Genomic DNA, 9,962 nt, shown 5'->3' with positions numbered 1-9,962 from the left:
TTTAATCTCAGAATTCTGACTTTTTTTCTCAGAATTCTGACTTTAATCTACTCTGGAAAAAAAGTTAACTGATTTTTACATTTTATTTTAGTTTAATATGGGAAAAAAGTCAGAATTATGACTTTTTCTCAGAATTCTGACTTCAATCTTAGAATTCTGACTTTTTCTCAGAATTCAGACTTTTTTCTCAGAATTCTGACTTTAATCTCAGAATTCTGACTTTTTTCTCAGAATTCTAACTTTTTTCTCAATCAGAATTCTGAGATTAAAGTCAGAACTCTGAGAAAAAAGTCTGAATTCTGAGAAAAAGTCAGAATTCTAAGATTGAAGTCAGAATTCTGAGAAAAATTCAGAATTCTGAGATTAAAGTCAGAACTCTGAGAAGAAAGTCAGAATTCTGACTTTTTTCCCCCATATTAAACTGAAATAAAATGTAAAAATCAGTTAACTTTTTTTCTTTTTTCAGTTGCCCTAATCCTCTTCTGTAAACATTTCAGCAAACCTTAGGGTGAGATTTTGAAATGGTTTGGACAGGCAACCCTCTCAGGGTTAGATGAGGATAGGTGCAGCTATAGGTTGGAGGTTTTCAGAGAATTTAACTGAAACAAAGTGGCAAAATGTGGAATTTTTATAGCACAGTAAAAGTTACTGACTAACATTAAGTGGTCTGCAGTTATGTGGAAAATTTTTCACACAATATACATTATTTTTTTATATTCTGGTGATTTTTAGAGAAGTGAAGTTAAGCAGGATGGGCCCTACTAAAATATTTGCATCTTAAATAAACTTTAAACTAAGAATTTCACAACTTTTTTTTATTAATTATTCTCTGCAGTTCAATTAAATTAAACAATGGGGAATTAATTAGCTTTTAGTGGCAGTGATACAGGAACCAGTGCAATTGAAACCTATGCAAACTACACTCTGTATGAATATTTGGTAATATGCTAAGGATTTAAAAGCTTTATTCATTATGTTATTAGTTTTTCTTACAACTGACAAAACGACTAAACAATTCAGGTTTTTCTAGGAGGCTATAGATTTTATAAAAACTCACCATGACAGGTGGCTGTTCTCTGGATGTTTCAGTTTGGAAGGTGTGATGGAAATTAAGCTTTTAAACATATTCAATGGACCAAAATAAAGATAAATGAATATGATAAGTAATAATAAAAGAAGAACATCTCTGTTCTTCTTATTCCTCTTTCATGTTCAGATTTTTCTCAACACAGTTCAAAATCATAAATATAGATTTAAATGTAAACCACTGCACTAATTTAGACTACTGCAAAATGATCTTAGATAAAGTTTGTGGTAACCAGAAGGCTTTTGGCATTATTCCAGCTAAATATATGACTGCTTTCCTTCTACATTTTTTATTTTTTTATTTTATAAACCAGAATTTCCGTTCCTGGTCTCTTGGTTTAAAAAATACTCCAAGAATGTTCATGTTGGGCCATTCCTTAAGTTCAATAAGAAACCGCTTTCACTATTTAAAACCATATGGAATTATGTGATCAGGATCATAATCCTAATGAAATAAATTTTACATTATGAGTTTAAGGTGAAATATTGGACAATTTTAGCAGAAGCTCTGCTTTTTCCCTACTCTATTCACTTTGTGTCATTTCTGTACATCTCATCTGATGTTGAAGCAGGCTTCTCACTTGTTCACATCCTCTCCTTCCATAGTGATGTTAAACAGGGTCAACTATTAATGTTATTCATGCACGTAGTTTGTTATCTCCCTGTTATAACATTCAGACCTACTGAGAAATGGCATAAAATAATATTATGCACATCAGTCAATCCAACCAGTAGTGCTACCCTTTTTTTTTCTTTTTTTTTTAAGTGGCTTCATTTTTTATGCAACAGAAAATCCTTCCCACCTACAGCTATTAACAAATACAACAACTAATTGAAAAGAAAAAAAAAATTACCACAACGTTTAATTTTTCTTTGGGATCAATAAAAAATGAATGTATTATCGCCATAGGCTCTCTAAATCCGATGGATTCTGTGTGCATTGTCCGGCTGGGGAAGCAGTGAGTAGTAAAAAATTAACATAAGATGGATTGTCTTTTCAATAAATATTGGTTAATGTGTAATGAAGAAACCCCTAACAAAAAATAAATAAACAAATAAGGGTTTGATTATTAATGCTTAAGAGTATGTAGGAAGATAATAGTAGAAATAAGGATAAAAAATGAACTTTTTTGTCCCACAATGCAGAAGTTAACTCTCTGCATTATAACCCATCCCCTTTGGGAGCACTGGGCTGCCATTGTGTGGCGCCCTGGGAGCAGAGTGGGGTTCAGGGTTTTGCTCAGGAACCCAGAGTGCAGGCTGTGGGGATCGAACCAGGTACTTGCAACCTTCTCAGAGCACAAGCACGCTGCTCTAACCACAAGGCCAACACTTTCACCTATTATAGTTATTACTTCAGAAACAACTAAAAAACATTTTAACGTGTTAAGCTTTAATTCACTTGGTATGGTATGAACTTTTGCTTTAACTGTTTATCCCATTTTTTAGAGGAAAGCACTTATTTGATTCCATGTACAGAAATAGACATTCATCATATGGCAAATCCAAACACACTCTATGAGTCACCACTGCATGCCGGGCCAAGCTCCAGCACACGAAAATCAGCTATTTATCACACCTAAACCATCTTCTCACAATTTTCCTTTAGGATCCCAGTCGCTGGGATCAATAGATATAAAGCCATTTTAGTCATTTTCCCTGTGGCAACAATATATGTTGTTACAGAAAATAGTGGCCACAACTTCACCTTTTAACCAGCAGCTAAAGGCATGCTCCTTTATGTAATCCATCCTGTATTTATAGACCATGGCTTACTTCTAGTAGATTCTTTCTACATTTAAGCTGTAGAAAAGAATGTATTTGATTAACTTTAAAGAACCATAAATCACACGAAACAGACTAAAACATCATGAACTGATTTAGGGGGCTTGTTTTCCAATTGTCTGACTGGTTGTTTTGTGGAGGAAAAGGTGACCCTGTGTGTTTCTGCCAGCTGCTGGGCAAAAGCCTCTGATCCAGCCAAATTATGCAGGGAGAGAGAATCCCTGCTTAGCTGTGATGCTTTTAATAGACAGCAAGGAAATGCTGGCCATCCTTTCTCATTCTTTTGAACAGCAGCATCTGGTTGTATAATTTGTTAATTTTCAATTTCAAAGTCTTTATTGTTCGGATGAAATATGCTAATTTTTTTGAGATAGGAATTTTGGGTTTTCATGAGCTGTATGCCAAAATCCTCCGTATTAAGACAATAAAAGACATGGAATATTTCAGTTAGTGTGCAATGAATCTAAAATATATGACTGTTCAAGTTTATCATTAAAGTATGGAAAGTAATGAACTTTTTTACAATATGCTAATATTGTGCATTGCATTGCTTTGCGAAAGTATTCGGCCCCCTTGAACTTTCCAACCTTTTGCCACATTTCAGGATTGAAACAGAGATATAAAATTGTAATTTTTTTGTGAAGAATCAACAACAAGTGGGACTCAATGATGAAATTTTGCGAAACTTATTGGAAACTTTAAACTTAAAAAAAAATATATACTGAAAAACAAGTCGCTTGGGGTATGTCTCTATCAGTTTTGCACATCTAGAGACTGAAATTTTGGTCCATCTTTCCTGCAAAACAGCTCAAGCTCAGTGAGTTTTAACGGAGAACATTTGTGAAAAGCGGTTTTAAGCTCTTTCCACAGATTAGATTCAGGTCTGGCCTTTGACTTGGCTGTTCTAACACCTGGATATGTTTATTTATGGACCGTTCCATTGTAGATCATTAGCTGGATCATTAGCGGGTGAAAATGAGCTATCCCTGAAACGTGAGGAAACAAACGATACAGATAAATAGTTTATTCAAGTCATTAAATCTGCAATTCAAGTCTGGCTCAAGTCATGAAGTCAAAGTCAACACGTCTGAATGAAATTATGTTTTCCATTGTGATTAATTCTCTTCTATTAAACATTTTCCCTGTTCAAAAAACTAAATACTCTTCCCTGACCAATCTAACTCGAAGGGTAAAATGTCTTTATGGAAACCAGCCATTGCTGGATCTGATGGTCATTTCTTAATGCTGGGAGACCTGATGAAGAAGGCAGCATGTGCAGCAACTGGAGCAACTGGAGAAGAGCAGACCTTCAAGGTGAAAAAAAGCTGATCGTCTCATGAAAGCTGCATTGTCACATTAGACCTGCACAGGCTAAAGTAATTAAATTACAGCGCTGGATGGGTCAGCCAATGTCAGCGTTGTGGCTTCTTAGCCCAGTTCGCTGAAGTTGGTGTCAATAAAGGCTGTGAAGGGATTCAAACAGGTTAAAATCTGCCTTTTTATAAAGTCTGTAATCTAGTGCATTTTTTGTGTACAAAATGAATTTCCAGAAATAAGCAATATCAGAACTGATGGAGCAGAAATTTAAGATACACTATTTTAAAAAGAGCTTCTCTAACAACAGTGATCTCATGGTTTGTTATACATATCATTGTTATGCTGTTTGAATTAGTATGCAATGTTCCCACATGAACAAAACAAATGACCTGTTAATTACTGTTATAATAATACATTGGAATAACTGAATTTCTTTTAGTAGATATTATGTATCATGTGAGTATTTAACTGTATATAGAAATACCACTTCATTTAAGCAAGCTTTAGTCAAGTAATATTTTATGGTCCTCTATTACATGCATAATCTGTTTTTAGGTATTTATTTTATATCAGAGGAACTGTGTAATTGAGGCTCTTTGTGTTTTTCCTTTTTCATAATGTTGCAGGCTGAAATTTAAAGTTTATTTCTTGCTTTTACTTTGTAGAACACTTCTAGATTTATTATCTCTTAAGATGAAGTGTCGGAAAATAATTGTGATAAATGTAAAAAAATAAAATTTTATTGAGCCTGAAAGAAACCATTTAAATCAAGTATGGTATCTGACATACATTTTCTACCACAAAAAAAAAAAAAAAAACATATATATTTTAAAATCCAGTGCTAAACTAACTTTAAGCAGCACATAATCAATTTGTGAAAGAAGGAAACAGAATTTACACCTAATTTTTCAAGACAAACAAACAACCAAACAGTTTTGCTGCAAATAACTGCAAGGTTTCTTAAATATCCCACTGTTCACATGCATAGTGCCAAAGAGAAAAAATAATACAACCTTTTTTGGCATTTACTTAATCATATTTCAATATTTTAACACAATTGTTTCGTTTTAGCAGGGTAGGACATAAAACAATTGCGTTACAGTAACTAAATATGATTAAGTAAATGCCAAAGGCCCAATCTAAGCTACACTCAGTATTTCACCCATTCAGTCACTGATAGTGGCAAGCTACATTGTAGCCACAGCTGCCCTGGGACACACTGCCTGCTTCCAAATAATTCAAATTGGTAAGAACACTTAAAAAGCAGAAATATGTCACTGGTTGCCATGGCAAGTGCTATCAGAATAGTGCTAGCATTAAGAAAAGAAGTAGGTATAGAAAACTGGATGCTTCAATATTTGATTTAAGATAGGGACCTTCTTTAGTTCTTGCAACGCTTTGCATGAGAGAGGATATAGGTACAGCCCACAACACCAAATTTAACAAAAACACATCATTTTGTGACATGCACTGTGTGACTCATTATGAATCTTGATATTTTGGGATGTTTATTATGTTGAGTTTCAGCCTTTTGCAACATTTGTTTAACTTTTGTTTTTTATAGTTCTTTTTTTGGAAGGCTGCAGTCTCAATTTAACAAGCATTACCCTTGTGTGTGTTTGTAGTGTAATAATGTCTGCAAAGGCTATCCACATTCAGAACAGCAAGAGTTCCTTTCCCACCCTTGTTAGTCTTCTTTTTTAGCTGACACCTTAAAGGTAAAGGGGTAGAAGCCAAGAATAGCCACAATTTGATGTATTTAGAATAGGCATTGAAAAAATACATCTAGATCATAATAAAAACAATCAAAGTCTACAAGATTACAAGTCTACTTTTTCGATGTCTTCTGTGTTCATTTGTCTTCATGATGGCGTTTGTTAACCGATGTTCTCTAATAATCCTCTGTTGTCTTCACAGAATGGCCATATTATAATGAAGTTAAACTATACTCAGGTGTTTGTTTTTAAGATCCCTCTTAACTGGTTGCAATTGATTTTATTCAGCCGGTTTTAAGTAAAGGAAAAAGGAGTTGTACCACAAAAAAATTAAAGTGAGTGAGGACTGTTAAATGCCATCTTCCAGCAATCTGTGTAGGCTGTACCTGTATCACACTCTAAATGCATCCAAATCTAAATGGGTTCATCTCCCCCAACAAGATATTGCTTTTTATTGTTTTCCTAGGGGAAATGGATTTCATTGTTTGTCTGACTCATCACTAAAATGTGCGGTGCTTGGATTCTTAAAGGCACAAGGCCTGAAACATCTTCCTTATATGATTTACTGAAATCACTAAGCACTGCACCCGTAAAGAATAGGAGTTGCTAAAAAGAAAACCCACATTGCATCAGGAAGGGCAATTTTGTCCTCCCAGCTCTCTCTATGTCTTACAATTTAGAGGCTTTAAAAGTCTGTTTATCTTCCCATTTCTTTTTCTTTTGCCCTAACTCGGGTTATCCAGCTAAAGCTAAGTGAGTTTGATTTATCAGTTGATGTAGAGAAGTTAGGGAAAGATGTTGACCCAAAACATTCACTTTAAATTTGTAGCATTTTTATAAACAGCTGAAATGAGGCAGCTTTGGACTTCCTCTTTTCAAACACCAGATGGAGCTGGAGATCCAGAGTAGAAAAGGTATTCTGTTGTTGTCATGGTTTCAGGGATTCTGGGCATAGTAGTGGATTCTGATTGGTAGAAAGAGAAACGGGCACATTTGGATGCATGTCATTATTTTTCTATATTTAATCCAACCTGTAAAAAGGGACCTTAAAAGTGCTCCATTGGGTGAATCTGATTGGCCGATTGGCTTGAGAGATCTAATCAGCCTTTTTTTTTATCCCATGCATCAACCTTTTTTTAAGCAGGAAGTTTGAAAACAAATAACTGTTTACTTATGATAATCACTGATAAAGGACATTAATCTCTCACTTATGGCAGCCCCTCGTGTTTTCAGTTGATCATGCACAGGTCATCAGATGATTTCACAATGCACCATGTGATGTAATGTTTTACTAATGTAGCGCAACAGGCTAATTTGTTACAACCCCTGGCTGATATTTTTGGAAGAAACATAAGGTCTCATCCCCTTGGGTTTTGTTTTGTGTTTCATGTCCAACTTTCCATAGCGATCATATTGTCACCATCCGGTGTCCCTTGCTGCATCACCCAGCCCCATGTTAGTGAGCTTGTTGTTTACAAGCAGTTTTATCCTTCTGACAGCTGGGCTTTTGCATCAAGCAAGAAGCATGTATCTTTGTTTCTGGATTTCATCAACTATTTGCCTTGTACCAGCTGCAGCAGCAGCACAAAAAGTCAAACTTACTGCTCAAAGGTTTGAATGACAGCACAAACTGCAGCTTGATCCTCCTGGAAAATGTCATGCAGTTCCTAATACTTTGGATTAAGCTTCTGTATTACATTACATGGGGATGTTTCCTGTCCTCTTATGTAATGTTGACCAACAGGTCATTCCCTTTATATCCTAAAACTAATGTTTGGGACAGTTTGTCAACACTGGATTTAAGCATGACGCAAAATCGTAACAACTTTGGCATTCATATTCAATCCCCCTGTTTCCTTTTGTGTATCCTGAAGGACAGTTTATACACTATAAGCTGAAACCCATGTAACACATAATACTTTATTCTCACCTTCTAGAATTATATCAGGTAATCTTTTTTCCTGTTTAAGTCAATTAGGATTGCCAGAGCTAATTTTACTTTTTAAATTCCAAAACATAGACAGTGAGAATATTTCTTATATCAAATGTTAATGTAGATTTAAATACTGGGCTTGAATGGAGGCAGTATATCCACAGGGCTGTTTGGAGGTTGGTGTCTGTGTCTCTACCTTCTCCGACTGCAGGGTGTGACCAGTGGGTCTATTCTCACAGCCTGTAAACCAATCAGGAGAAGCTAAAAAAAAATCCCCAGATGTAGATGGCAGATTGTTTCGCTCTCTGAGTAGTTATTTTACCCTTTTTCAATATGCCTGTTAATAGTTCTCCCTTACTTCCTAGATTCTAGTTTTCTGCCTTCTTGCAGCAATTGCTGGACAACCAAACTGCCTTTATGAATCCCCTCATACTCTGATGACAAATAGTTTCTGTTGGCTACTACCTTTTTAAGTCATTGGAATCTCTACATTCAGTCATTCACCCACTCATGCCCACATTGATTTTTGGAGGGCTACAAAGCCTGGGACAGATTGACGGACAGAAGCTATATCCTGCTATACTAAGGCACCTTGACCACCATCAGGAAGCAATACAGGTGACATGTCTTGACCAAAGACACATCCCAATGACTGACTGTTTGAACTAGCCCTCCTTAGCCACTGTTGCCCCACTGGCTGCTCCCCTTGTTCACGCTGTTTGGACTCTCCCAGATCCCAGCACGGTACTCACCATTGAATGCTACACCATTTCATCCAGCCTCTCCTGGAAAGAAGATCATAAACCATTACTGATAAGCACCACTTAAAATCATCTGCTGATCTCAGCTTCTCGGGGTATTCTCATCCCCTCACATCATTGGGAAGATCTTCATCATATAACACTCAAATAGTTTCTTCCGTCACCTTTCCTGAACAGTGCCATTCTGGATTTCCCCTATAATCACAAAAGAATCAGTCATTTATTTACTTGTGTCATTAAATCCTTTAAAGTTGTTGTTTATAACTGTTGCCTTCACAAGGTCTTGCACAGAGAATAGAGGATAGGTAGCCTGGGTGCCATTCCGAACTTAGTCCCGCCCACAAAGTTTGAGTTCGGGGAAGTTAGGTCTGGCTCTGCTCCATAGTAGCGCGAGTATTATCGCCCACTGTCAGGCGATCCAATCAAATTGTCAGGGCGGGCTTTATACGATGATGGACAGATGACCAACAGTCACGTAATCAACCACGTGACCAATGTGCGCTTGGGTGACAACAATAATGGCTGCCGCTGGAGAGTTTGGGTGAGTAGATTCTGCTATTAGGTCTGTTCTAGAAGATATCGACTGCAAATTAATTTTAAAAGAGGAACAGAGAAACGCGATCAAGTCTCATCTTCTTATTATAGGCGTGCAATTGCACGCTTTGATTTTTGTGGACAACAACTATGCCTCGCTTAACATACGTCACGCACTCCGTTGCTCTTATTGGTTGTAGGTCTATCCAATTGAGTGCAGAGGCATTTTTTTTCCTGGTTCGTTCAAAACACGCCCCATAATCACAGCTCTATGGAGCAGTATCAGACTCATATTCTGACTAGAATTGAGTCGGACTACGTCAGGCTAGAGGATAGGCACAAATTTGGATGTATTTTAAGGCTGCCAGTTTGAAATCATGGAATAATCAGAAGAAATTACCAAAAGGCAAAATAGGCAAATGCTCCACCCATCCATCTTCTCCTGCTTAGTCCTTGTCAAAGTTGCGGTGGGGCCAGTGGCTATCTCTGACAGTCTATGGGAGAGAGACGGGGTACTCCCTGGACAGGTTGTAAGTCTGTCACAGAGCAAAACAGAGACGCACAAAGAACAAAAAATACTTTCACACCTAAGACGAATTTAGAGTTGCCAAATAACCTAACAGTCATGTTTTTGGACTATGGGAGGAAGCCGGAGTACCCGGAGAGAACCCACGCATGCACAGGAAGAACATGCAAACTCCATATAGAAAGACCCTGGGTCAATCGAACCTAGAACCCTCTTACTGCAAGGCAGCAGAGCTACCTACTGTAGCGCCTTGCAGCCACAGGAAATTGTTCCAAAAGCAGTACATTTGGCCTGATATTAAAAAT

The sequence above is a fragment of the Cyprinodon variegatus genome, unplaced genomic scaffold, assembly GCF_000732505.1.
Source record: "Cyprinodon variegatus isolate N-32 unplaced genomic scaffold, C_variegatus-1.0 Scaffold308, whole genome shotgun sequence".
NCBI classification, from domain to species: Eukaryota; Metazoa; Chordata; class Actinopteri; order Cyprinodontiformes; family Cyprinodontidae; genus Cyprinodon; species Cyprinodon variegatus.
This window is presented reverse-complemented; position numbering follows the sequence as displayed.